This window comes from Bos mutus, chromosome 29 (genome assembly GCF_027580195.1).
Source record: "Bos mutus isolate GX-2022 chromosome 29, NWIPB_WYAK_1.1, whole genome shotgun sequence".
Classification (NCBI taxonomy): domain Eukaryota; kingdom Metazoa; phylum Chordata; class Mammalia; order Artiodactyla; family Bovidae; genus Bos; species Bos mutus.
The window spans coordinates 16,902,689-16,916,049 of NC_091645.1; the positions used below are offsets into that span (position 1 = coordinate 16,902,689).

At 42.1% G+C, this 13,361-nt stretch overlaps 1 protein-coding gene and 1 non-coding gene across 2 annotated transcripts in view; one reads left to right on the forward strand and one right to left on the reverse strand.

Moving 5' to 3' along the window:
• GAB2 (GRB2 associated binding protein 2) overlaps positions 1–13,361 on the forward strand; it is a 188,259-nt gene that overhangs the window by 74,162 nt on the left and 100,736 nt on the right. The gene's annotated exons all lie outside the window — the stretch shown is intronic.
• TRNAC-ACA (transfer RNA cysteine (anticodon ACA)) lies at positions 9,003–9,074 on the reverse strand. The gene has a single exon. It is a non-coding gene; the product is annotated as a tRNA-Cys (tRNA).

A 13,361-nucleotide genomic window follows, 5' to 3' on the forward strand; every position in this document is an offset into this window, starting at 1 on the left:
ATGAGCTTTTTCTAAGGAATAAAGCCAGTGGCAAGTTGGTCTTCCTAGGCTGGTGTTCAGGGAGAGTTTCAAGCCAGTAGCTTCCTTAGACACTTCTTGAAGAACTGCGGGGCCCTGGGGCCTCACCGCTAGCTTCCAATAGCCTGTGTATTTTTAGTCCTTGCTTTTCATGTTAGTTTCCCGTTAACTGCTTGCAGGAAATCTTTTCTTGGACATAATCTGCCCATTTCCTGAAGTCTTCCTCTCCACATTGTGTCAGTTGGGGATGAATCAAGTCAGCAGTTTTGGAGAGAGCGTGCTCTCTCTCCTGCCACAGCCTCCCCCCATTGTGGGTACCAGAAAGCTGCCTTTCTTGTCTGTTTCTAGGCGTGCGGGGAGGAGGGGCAGACCCTTGGTGTGTGTCAGCCTCTGAGACTGCCCGACACAAATGTCCCTTTGTACGCAGAGGGGGCATGTGTGTTTTCCCCCTTCCCAATGGATACGTTCATTTATTAGGCCCGGATAGTGTCCTGCGAGCTGTAAACAGTGATACAGGAGAGAAAGCGCTGGCTTAGTGAAGACGCGGTAGTGGCAGCAACTGCTTTTCCTTCTCTGCCCCTCACTGCTTTTGTCCATTGTGGGTTTGGTCTGACTTAAGCCAGCCTAGGACCTCTCAGTCCCTTTCCAGGGCCCAAACCAGTTGGACACTGTTTCTCTTACCTTGAAGACTTCAAACTTGGAGAAAGAGGTTTTCCGTGACAAGGATAACAGTTCCTCATATTTGTACAGTGTTAGTTTTTAAACATGTTATGTCTTCTGAGGAAGTGAAATTCTGGCTTTGTGATCCCTTAAGAATGTAGGATTTGGATCAAAAGATAGGAGTTTGAGTGCTGGCTCTGCTCTTTTAATAACTGTGAGACCTCAGGCAAGTTAGGGAGCTAATAACAGATCCCACTTGGTAGGGTGTTCCAGAGTTTACGTGAGAAAATGTATGTGAGTTCCTGCCACGTAGGAAACACTCAAATATTAACCCCCAGAAATGGGAGTGGATGGTGGGAAAGGAGCGTTAAAGGAGATAATGGAGATGACTGTGCTATGCATAAAATCCTAATAACCATTTTAGTTAGTGTTTGAGTTGAGGTCTCAAGATAAGCATTTTCTCTCTCCTTTAAAGCCACCCAGTTCATCTGACCTCATTCTGACCATTCCTTCCTTCTTTCAAACATCCATCACTGTGCCCTCTTCTTTCACATGATTGCATGGATCTTCTACCTAAAGCAAACCACTGTTTCTTGAGGGCCAGTCACTAGCCAAATGTTCAGCGCAGAGTAGGGTTCAACACTTACTTGAATGGGTACTCGGAAAAACCCCGAAGTGCAATCTCTTTCCCATCCACAGGGGCCTGCCCTTAAACTCAAACTTATTTCTTGATTTTTATACCCAGGAATCAGTGCAAGAAATGGAAACCACTCCAGATACTTTGAACAGGAAGGAATTTAACTTTAGGTATTAGATGCTAACCAAATGTTAGCAAGAACTAAAGCTGTGTGTTCTGGTCTAGGACTCCAGAAGTGATACGCATTCTTTGCCCACCCCTAGAATACCATTGAGGTGATCAATCCAACCCTCTTCCCCTGCTCCATTGCCGTGATCTGGCAGTTAGGAGGTCACACTTGAGAAGCTCCTGCTGCAACTGCCCCGTGGCACTCAGGAAACTGAAAAACGCCTCAGCTTCATGAACACTGTGGTATCAATATCTGTGTCCTTACTTGCCAGAGGACACAAGAAGTAGCCAAGAGGAGGCCAGTGGCCGTCACCCCACTTCCAGCTTACCTGTCTTGTGTGAATATGCATAACTGGTAGATTAACTGCAAGCAGTCTGTAAAGTGATTTTTTAGTTTTCCACTATTTTCAACTAGAAGGAGAGTGGGATGGCAGTGGAGTGAGCCAACCTACAGTATATGCCACACTGGTTTCATCTAGAAAGTATTTTGGGTAGCAATATGTCAGGATAGAAACTAGAAGAGGAAATACAGGCCCCTCTCCATCTAGTTGATTCCTTCCAAGCGCAGAACTGCTTCCATAGAATATGTTCTGGAGGCATATCTCTGTGGGAAATCTTCTCTGTTTCCACCTGGCTTTCAAAGGGGACTGATTGACCTGGTCGGCTCTCCTTGTCACTCATGGGATATACCGAAAAATGTTGGGTGAATGCCTTGTATATATGTCAGATATTGTCCCAGGCAAAGGGAACACAAAGTCAAAAAAGAGAGGCAGGACGCTGCTTTTAAGGAGCTCTCGAAAGTCCAGTAGGGTGACACAGAATGAAAATAGGAAATGACAACAAATGCTAAAATGAAGATGTTCTCAAGGATCACAGATGAAAGATACATAAATCAGATTGGGGGATAAAATGAGGATAAATATAGAAACACTGCGTGTATTCATGTAAAGAGTTAAGTGTAAAGGATTTTTATTAATTTTAGGAGCCTATAAGTGTGGTCTGATAAGCTTAGATATAATCTCTTTCTCTCAATCACCCAACCCAGACACAAGACACCAAAATGTTCTTTATTTTTCCCAAAACCTTTTAATGAAAAATGTCAAACATACAGCAAAGTTCAAAGAATTTTACAGTTTATGCCCATATATCCACGATCCAGATTCCACCATTAATATTTTACGACACTTGCTGTATTACATATCTATCCACCTATCAATCCCTTTGTCAATCCATTATTCATCTTATTTTTTAAAGCATTTAAAATAAGTTGCAGGCATCATTGTATTTTCCCCTAAATATTTCAGCATGCATATCACTAACTGATTAACCAAAGTCCAGGGTTTGTTCAGTATTTGTTCAGTATTTTTCTTTAAGGTAAAGTTTACTTTGGCCAACTGATACAAAGAATTGATTGATTGGAAAAGACCCTGATGCTGGGAAAGATTGAAGGCAGGAGGAGAAGGGGATGACAGAGGATGAGATGGTTGGATGGCGTCTTCGACTCTATGGACATAGTTTGAGTAAGCTCTGGAAGTTGGTGATGGACAGGGAGGCCTGGCGTGCTACAGTCCATGGGGTTGCAAAGAGTCGGACACAACTGAGCAACTGAACTTAACTGAAAGTTTACAGAGTGAAACGCCCAAGTCTTAAGTGGTTGTTCTCTGAGAATTGGTAGACATATACCTATGTAGTAACTCAAGCACCAATAAATCTATAAAACATTACCATCGTGCCAGAGAGCTTTCTCATGCCCTTTCTGGATAGTTCCTACCCTACTCTCCAGGAACAACCATCATTCTGATATTTTTTCCCCCCTGTAAATTATTGTTGCCTGTTTTGGAATTTTATATAAATAGAGTCTTACAGCATGTGCTTTTTTGTGTATGTCTTCTATCACTCAGCATAATACTTTTGAAATCCATCCATGTTGTTGTTTATTTTAATAGCCCATTCCATTTTATTGCTTAGCAGTATTCCATTGCATGCACACACCATAGTTGATCTGTTTTCCTATGGATGGATACCTGGATTGTTTTCAGCTTGGGGCTATTATGAGGGGGTGGGGTGGGGGGGGAAACTCTGAACTTTTACTTTAAAAAAATTGACTTTTATCTCCTCAAACAGTTTTAGATTTGTAGAAAAATCGAGAATATAGTACAGAGGGTTCCCACATACCTATACCCAATTTCCCCTGTTATTAACATCTTACACTTAATGTCCTTTTTAAGACTCCCTCTGACTCAGTGTTTTTGGCTGATTGCTTAATGGATTGATGTTTGGAAAGACTGAAGATGCAATGCTGCCAGTAAATACTCTGCAACAGGAAATTGATTTTGTCATCCCATTTAAATCATTGACCCAGGATTTATTTTGTCCAGTCTGTTGGAATCATGAATGTCTAGAGGTTAATATATATATATCCTTTCATTCCTGAGGGTCTTGCTCCAGGAAGAGCTCAGGGTCAGGGCCTTGGGTCTGCAGGTGGAGGAACAGGGTCTGCACTAGCAAATGATTGCTCCACCACCATTTTCTATCTATTCCACTTCTAGGCTTTCCTCTCACATCCAGCAAATCTTCAACAAGGCTATAAGACTTTTTCCCAAAGCACAATTTATGATTGTAACAACAATTAATATTTATGTTGCCCTTGCCAGTCTATAAAGCTCATAAACATCCATTTCTTCCTCATTTCAATCTAGTAAGGTATATATTATACTCACCTTATAAAGGAAATACTCAATGTCAAAGGAATTAAATTGCTTCTCCAGAGTCTCACTGCTGTTGATTAAGAGTTTAGGATATAATCCCAGCTCTGTCTTCCTCTTAAAGCCTGAATTTTTCTCCTGATATCATATTTTTTCTACTTAAAATTTGGGGCCCCACCATTTTATTTCTTAAATGATCTGAGACCCCTTGTGATTGGGACTCAACCTACTATTTCATTCTCTTCTTTTCCCGAGACTCTCTCGGCTCTAGAAACACTCAGTAGTAAAGTGTTTCCTGAACACTTCACGAGTATTGGTACCTCCATACATTTTGATGATCATGGCTTCCCCTTTATGTTCAAAGTTTTTTTTTTTTTTCTTTCTTCCATCTTTGATCTCTTGTTCCTAGAATTTGCTTTTGGGAATTGTTTTTTTTCCAATCCTTTAAGACTTGTCTCTGATATTATTAGTTCCACAAGAAACATCCCTGGATCACTTACTTTCCCCTGCCCCCACCCCTCTCTGCTGATTCCCAGCATGAGGTACATGGGTCTCTATTCTGATCATATATTAGACTTCGAATGCCCAGCAATCCCATTCCATATTCAGATACAAAGGTGATTGAATCATGCTCCTTTAGAGTTTCAGTCTGTGGTGGGAATTAGATGTGTACAGAAGTGATGATAATATAGGGATTAAAAATTGACCCAGATATAGACGTGTCCAGTTCCCACTGGGGACCCAGCACAGATGCTCAGTACATACTTGCAGAATTGTATTGAATAATAAGAGGTGTGGTTTCCCAAGTGGCACTAGTGATGAAAAACTCACCTGCCAACGCAGCAGACGTAGGAGACGCGGGTTCAGTCCCTGGGTCAGGAAGATCCCCTGGAGGAGGGCATGGCAACCCACTCCAGTATTCTTGCCTGGAGAATCCGCATGGACGAAGGAGCCTGGCAGGCCACAGTCCATGGGGTTGCAGAGTCGTACACGACTGAAGTGAGACTTGCATTTGCGCTTAGTAGGAATGAATGATCTTGAGCATAGGCTGTGGTTAAATAGACAAAGTCCTCTGCCCAAATACATTTCTATTCAGTTTCTCCTTAGCCTTCATCTCACTGGGTCAGAACTGTGTCTTCTCTGGACATGTTTCAGGGTAGCAAACTGAGTGCTCAAGTGATTGAATATTGTCTAATCTGTGTTTTCATCTATTCAACAAGAATCACTGAGGTCCCTGTTCATGTTGGTGTCTCTGTCTGTATCTGAGAATACAAAGATGAACAAACTGTTACTCTTGAGAAGCTCAAGCACTTCAGGAAACTCAGAGGAGAATGTAGACACCTCACAGGCAAATAATGAAATAATTAATCTGAATCTTTTTTGGAATAAGACAAAGCTAATTTAAAGTAACAATTTCATTTCCTATAGGAAAGCCCTTCAGAACACTTTCATGACCATAATTTAGTTTTTAGCTCTTCATTTAGATTTTTTAACCTACAGAAAAAATACTGTATAAATTTGATTCAATTAGAGTTTACTACTCTAATTTTATTGACCTGTGACCATGACGTATCATTTCATTTTTACAAGGAAAACTAAAGTAATGCAAAAGCACAATCCCCCGAAATGTTTATCAACATGAGCTTAAGTAGTTTTTTCATTTGAATGGTGTTTGTGTTTGCTGGCCCTCCTCTGGCATCAAGTTGTGATGGTTTTAAATAAAGACATTTATCTGACAAGGTTGGAAGCATCTTCTTTGGGTACTAATATGGAATGAGCCCCAAGATATAATTTAAGTGGAAAAAAATAAGCCTCAGTTACATTATCTGTCATGATACTGAATCATAGTATACGGCCATTTGTATGAAAAAGGAAATATTATACATATTCACTGATGCATACATAAACTGTCTCTGAATTGAAACACAAGAAACTCATAACAGTGATTATCTCTACAAAGCAGAAAGCAGGATGGCTGGAGTTACGGTGAAAGAAGACGTTTTTCTGTTTGCCATTTTATACCTCTTGATTCTTGAGCATTGTTACTTCAAAAAATGCAGTGTTTAAATGAGTGAAAATGCTTTAGGAATAATTTACTAGTGGAATTCATAGGAGTAAGCAATTGTGGATTTTCTTTTTTGTTCATGGCATTATTCAGCTCATGTTTTCTGGTAAAATCACCCTCTAAGTATAATCTCTATATCTCTCGACTACTGACAGTGTGGTGGTTGTCAGGGTGTTGCTAAGTCATGTAAGATTCTTAGAAATCGCATACTTTAGGTTGGTAGTAGTTTCTGTGGTCAGGAAGAAGGTGCGTATGAGGATTGATAGAGTTCCTGGAAACCTAGCATCATAGGCTTTCAGGGCCAAGAGGCCCAGGAGTTCGTCCAGTTCGCCCGTCGCTGTATACCTGTATGCCCTCTGTGGCATTCCTGCTTGGTGGCCACAGTTACTAAATGCTGCTCAGCATTACTAATGCTAGCTAAGTAAGAGTGCCTCAACTTCACCCTCTCTGTGCTGCCTAGGGAGATCACTGGACAAGAAATCGGGTTATCGGACGTCTAGCCTCAACCCTGTTCACTAAGTGGCTTCAGGTAAACGACCTTCCGTCTCTGGGTCTCTTTTTTTCTCCATCTCTAGATTCAAAGCATTAGATTGTGCCAGAGGTGGAAGGTACAAGGAACGGCTGCTGCCACTTCCCCCTCTCTGCCCATGAGAAACATCTCTGTGGTTTTAGCAGTTTCTTTACGGTAGATAAACACAAAAGAAGTCTCAGAACGCTTCTCAGCACAGTCCAACTGGAACCCATAGGTAGGACTTGGATGGGACTTGGCAAGTGAGATAAAAATCATTCCCTTCCGTCTCTAAGGTTCTTAAGCAGCAGTGTGCTGATAAACGTTTAACAGCAGGTTCTGAGAAAGAAAAAAAAAAAGATACCCTGATTTATAGAATTTGCCAGTTTCCATGATGTAAATACTCCCACCGACTGATTTCAGATTACTAAGGTGAAGTCAGCTGAGTTGCAGAATTACTGAAAATTTAACAATCAGCTTTTGTGAGCTGATAGAAGCTGACTCCAGCACATCGCTGTAAAATGGATGACTTTGAATTAACTAAGTGAATTAATAAGTGAATTAATTTGAATTAAATAAGTGAAAATGACCAACCACCCTACAGAATTTTATCCAGAGGCTTTACAGTCTTTTGCGTTTGGAAATACTTGAGTGTCATGAGATCTTTATGAAATTCTTCCACTTCCCTGAGCTCAGTTACTCTATCCATAAAATGGGACGAAGGATTCCTACCTCATAGGATTGCAATCAATAATGAGAGACTGCATGTAAATCACTTAGCACAAAGCCTGTCCCCTTCTGTGACCTCAGATATTCCCCTCTCCTTAACAGTGTGGAGGCTGCTATGCTTGATTGTGTTTTTATCTTTCTCAGACTCCCAAAAAACTTGTCATTGTTTTCCCTCCAACCCTTCTCTTTTTCTAACCATTACACTCCCTTAACATTCCCTTTTCCTTTCTCTCCTCTACTCTGATGTACTCAGTATTCTGTCTGAGTGGAATGTCAGTATTTAATCTTACCTAGTCTTAATGTTTTATCTGTATCTTCTATCCAAACCTCTCTTGGTAATCTATGCTGTTGGAGATTATAGGCACACTTGTGGGCAGACGCCAGCTCTGTGTCTCTCAGACTAGCTTCCATCACAACACCATGAATAAATAAGTGTTAATAAATCACCACTCAGGATCAAGAGTACTATGAAAAAGAGCTTCTCTTAGGCAGGTACCATTGAAGACTGCTGCAGAGCTGTCCAGAGCTTAGTAGCAGACACCTGGTATATGCTCGTGACCAAAGACTTGACAGGAGGTGGAAATAATTTCACAATTTAAGAACGTATCTGTTTTTTTCAGCAAGTGGAGCACTTTTGAAAACTTGTCCAAAAACAAAAGTTTGGTTAAAACAGATAATATAGTCTTCTCCCTCCTCCTGTGTAATGTTTATAAAACAAATGGTGTTAGAGGAAATGCAGTGTAATCTGTGCTGTATTTCCTTATTACAACATCAATTTCCAAACACTAAACACACACACTATGCTCCAGACACTGCTGTGGTCTGGAAGTAAAGAGATATGAGACGCGGTTCCTGCCTGTGAGGAATTATTTACAATCTATAGGCAAGATAAGCCAGCCAAGACTTACCTCTTGAGTGGTACAGCATAAATAGGTAAATTTAAGCAGTAACAGAGGTCAGTTGTATTTCCATTAGTCTACGATCGTGGGAAGGCATCCTGGAAGGAGTGATCTGGGGAAACTCTTCCCCTCTGCTGTGTCTCATAGCAGTTGGTACTGTGCTGAGCTCAATAAACCCTTGTTAGAAGGATGATCATATCCACTCCCATTGCCTCAGTTACCAGGCCTATAGGCTGATGACGTCCAAATCTGTATTTCCAGCCCACCTGTGCACTGTGAGGACTGAATCCTTGGCTTACATAGTTCAGTGCCACAAAAATGTCTTGGAGACCTTCCAGGTGTAAATGTCTAAAATTATACTCAGTATCATCTACCCAGTACCAAATTCCTAGTGCTCCAGGAAAGCTGCATTCAGTTGGCTCAAGCCAGAAGTCTAGAAGTCATTCTTCTGTATCAGCCCTCACATTCTAGCAATGAATCAAGTGAGTGAAGTCGCTTAGTCGTGTCCGACTCTTTGCGACCCCATGGACTCTAGCCTACCACGCTCCTCCATCCATGGGATTTTCCAGGCAAGAGTACTGGAGTGGATTGCCATTTCCTTCTCCAGAGGACCTTCCCAACCCAGGGATCGAACCCGGGTCTTCTGCATTGTAGGCAGACGCTTTACCGTCTGAGCCACAAGGGAAGTCCTAGCAATGAATAGGAAGTTGATTCTAGCTATTAAATATGTCCTTTGTGTGGCCTCCTCTTTCTCTCCATTACCCCACAGTAGCCCAAGCCAGCCTCACCTCTCACTGGGATTGTAATAGCCTCCTGGTTGATGGTGCTTGACTGTAGTTACTCCTCTCCAGCTTTTCACACACCAACCAGAGTGATCTTTCCAGAACAGAAATCCAGCCATAAGCTCTCCTCTTCTGGAAACTACAATACTTCTCTGGTCCTGAGGATAAAGTCCGAATTCCCTAACTGTTTCCACTGGCTTTTTCTGATCCCTTCAGTAAGGATAAGACACTCTTCTATTCATCCCACTAGCACACCATGTTTATCTTTATCATAATATTGATCATGCTTTATTGTAATTGTTTCTTGTTGACATTTCTGCTAGGCACCAGGCTCTGAGATCAAGGACCATGTCTGTATTGTTTACTCAGTCCCTCAGCCCCTGGCAGAGTGCCTGGAAGAGTACATGGTAGAATACTGAATGTATAAATTCATTACCTTAAATGAATTTTTAATAATAATTTCCTGCCTTAAAAATGAATAGAAAGCCTCTCGTGTAACTCATTGCTGAGTTTGGTTAGTCATGTAAATTTTCTTACAGCATGTCTACTTTAAGTTGTCTACTCAGGTAAGAGGTTACAATTTCTGTCATTGTATCTGGTTCTCTTGCAGAGATCAACATTACAAAGCCTAAGGGAAAGTCAGAGAGGTAGACATGGGAAGAAAAAAAAAATTCTCAATAAAAAGAAACTGCCACTTTTTTTGGCCTCTGATGCTGTGTGTCTTCACGCATGTACAGTTTTCTTTCCTTTGTCACTTGCCAGAAAGGAGAATTATTGGGCAAGAGGGAATGAGCATTTTTAAGGCTCTTGAAATACTGCCAAATTGTTTTCCAAATACATCATATCAGCAAATAGCTTTGAGCAATGGACAGGGGTGTCTGTTTAATCACACACTTACCACCACTGGGGAACGTCATGAAAATCTTTTTTGCTAGTGTAATAGAGGGAGGGGAAACAAGTCTTCCCCATTCCCTCTAGCTAACGATGGGTCTTTTTAAATCAGCTCCTTCAGGCAGCCCTTTCTGAAGGAGTGTCCTGCCCCTCAAAGACAGTTCAGAGGCTGTGAGGCTCACAGCCTCACCATCACGGGTCCCTGGGGCACAGCCTTTCCGTTGGGCCGTGGTGGGGAGGGGTGGCGATGGAGGGAAAACATAACACAGACCCCACCATTGTTAGGGGATGAGGTCGCAGGGATAATGCTGTGAGAAGGGATGAAAAGAACGATTCTCCATTCTTGATTGTCGTGATTCCCAGCGATGAGGCAACAGCTCCAGCACGGGAAGGGATGGGTCTTTGCTGCAGCCAGATGCTCTTTTCCACTGCTGCCTTCCATTATTTCTCATCCAAAGAGGGTGAAGAGGTAGCCTCGCAGCTGAAACAGATTAACTTTTGTGCCAGTTTCCTCCTTTTGAGTGATTGCCCTGGACCTGGAGACATTCACAAATAGTGAGAAACCATTTAGACAGTAGGAATGTGGTTGAGGGCCCATAATGTTAAGAGCCAACCTTCTGGAGCGCGCGCACCGTTCCTGCCTGCGTCAGTGGGAGCTGCGTGAGGCAGGGAGAGCTTTCTTCCCTCCTCTTCTGCCGCGGCCTTCCCTCATCCTGTTTTGTCTGTGCTACCGCGGCAGCTTCCTGTTGCCCTGAACCTTCCCTCTTGTCCACTCTTGCCAAAGTGATGTTTCTATGACATGCACGTCCGATCTTGTCTCTCTCCAGCTTCAGCTGTCAGTGTTTCCTCACTGCTTAGAGCATAAAATCCGAGCTCCCTTTCCCACTCTTTGGTGTTTACCAATCAGGTCCCAGACTGCTTTTCCAGCCTGGCTCCCGTCTCTGCTGTGGACTGTGCCCTTGCTAGTGCGTCCGTTCTCTGTAAGGACTCCCGTTGGTCCTTCTGCCTCGTTCTGCCCGACTGACTCTTTCTAATCCCTCGCATCCCTCCTCAAAAATCAAGGCCCCTCAATTATCACCTCTTTGGTGGATTTTCCTGGATTTCCCCTAGCAGGTAATCACGACCTCCTGTAACCTTACACCTACATGGTGATGTCCACCTTTGTTTCTCTCAAATCAGAAACTGTTGCCTTCCTTTTCTAGGTTTGTATTCGTGAATCTCTCGGCCCCATCACAGTATTTTGCACATAATAAGCGCTCAAAAATGCTTCCTTTCTGCTAGCCTATTCTTAATCTTTTTAGCCTTCAGTGTGTTTGTAATTTTTACAGCTGAAAGGAAATGTAGAATAGTTTAATCCTTTTTTTCTTCTTTTTTTTTAATGGTTAATATTCCAAAACTCAGTGAGAATTGTGGAATTGTACAGGAGTTGTCTTTTTGCGATTTCAGCTTGCAGGGTTCATCCATGTTGTTGCATGTGTCAGAATTTCCTTTTTAAGGCTGAGTGATATTCCATTGTATCTATATACTGCATTTTGTTTCTCCATTCATCCATAGATGGACAGTGGATTGCTCTCACCTTTTGGTCACTTTGAATAATGCTGCTGTGAACACGGGTATACAAATATCATTTGAGACCTTGTTTTCAGTTCTTTTTTGGTATATACCCAGAAGTGGAAGTGCTAGGTCATATGGAAATTCTGTTTTTAATTTTTTCAGGAACCACCAAACTGTTTTCTATAGCAGCTGCACCACCCACATTCTCACCATAGTGTACAAGGGCTCCAGTTCCTTCACATCCTTGCCTCACTTGTTACTTTCTTCTTTTTTTGGATAGCAACCATCCTAGTGAACATGTGTTGGTATCTCACTATGGTTTTGATTTGCATTTCCCTAATGATTGGTGAGCTTGAACATTTTTTCATGCACATATTGGCCATTTGTATATCTTCTTTGGAACAATGTCTGTTCACATCTGCCCCTTTTTTTACTGAGGTGGTTTTTGCTGTTGTTGAGTTGTAACAGTTCTTCACATAGTCTAGATATTAAGCCCTTATCAGATATACGATGTGCAAAAATTCTTTTTCTCAGCCTGGGTTGTCTTTTCACCCTTTGACCATGTCCTGTGATTCACCCAAGTTTGTAATTTTTCTGTAGTTCAATTTACCTGTGTTGTTCCTTTGGCTACCTGTGCTTTTGGTGTTATATCCAAGAAATCATTGCCAGATCCAACACAGAGCTTTTCCTGTGTGTTTCCTTCTAAGAGTTTTATAGTTCTAACCCTTACACTTAAGTCTTTAATCCATCTGTAGTTGATTTTTGTATACCGTATGAAGTTTCATCTTTGATCTTTTGCATGTGGAGATCTACTTGTTGAGCAGTTACATGACACCTCATGTTATGTGCATGATACTCTTGGGATGTTATAAAGATCTAGCAGATAAGAAAACAGAAATTGAAATGTGCCTGGAGACCCTCTAAAATCAGGGCCGTTTGTAACCTAGGTAGGCCAAAGGCATAAAAGAAGAAGACTTTTATGATATCAGTATAGGCTAAGAAGAAGACAGGAATGGAGTAAGAGGGGAAGAAATCGCATAAGCAGCCAGCCCTAATCAGAACTTAGGGGTGGGCTTCAAGTTCACGCAAGACTTTTGATGCCGGGAAAGACTGAGAGCAGGAGAAGAGGGCTACAGAGGATGGGATGGTTGGATGGCATCACTGACTCGGTGGGCATGAACTTGCACAAACTCCAAAAGATGGTGAAGGGCAGGGAAGCGTGGCATACTGCAGTCCACGGGTTGCAGAGTCAGACACGACTGAGGGACTGAACAACAGTTTCTCCACCTGCCCTTTTTTTCCCTCCTTCCTCATGGTAGCTCTTGCAGTTTGCTGATTCTTTTGAAATTCTTTTTAGAGGGTCATTTATAGCCTTTCCACCATCTGTCCCAGCCTGTTTTCCTTGTGTCTCTCCTTTCTTGCCATGATGAACCCCGACTCGAGCTGTGTTGGTTCTCACTGCCGCCTTTCAGCCTCCCTTTAGTGCACTGCTGGGCTCCTCCAGGGCCTCATACTCATCCCTGTGTCTCCATGGCAGGCGGCACAGTGCTAGTCACAGACGTGGGTGCTCAGTAAATATGTTGAAAAGATGACTAGGCAGACAGACTTTGTTCATCTGTAATCTTGAGTGCATAATCATCGTATTCATATTTGTATTGATATCATCTACTCATTCATAGTGATGATGAATGTACAATCATTCAGTACATGCTTTATGTCTTGAAAATGAAAGTGAAGCCGCTCAG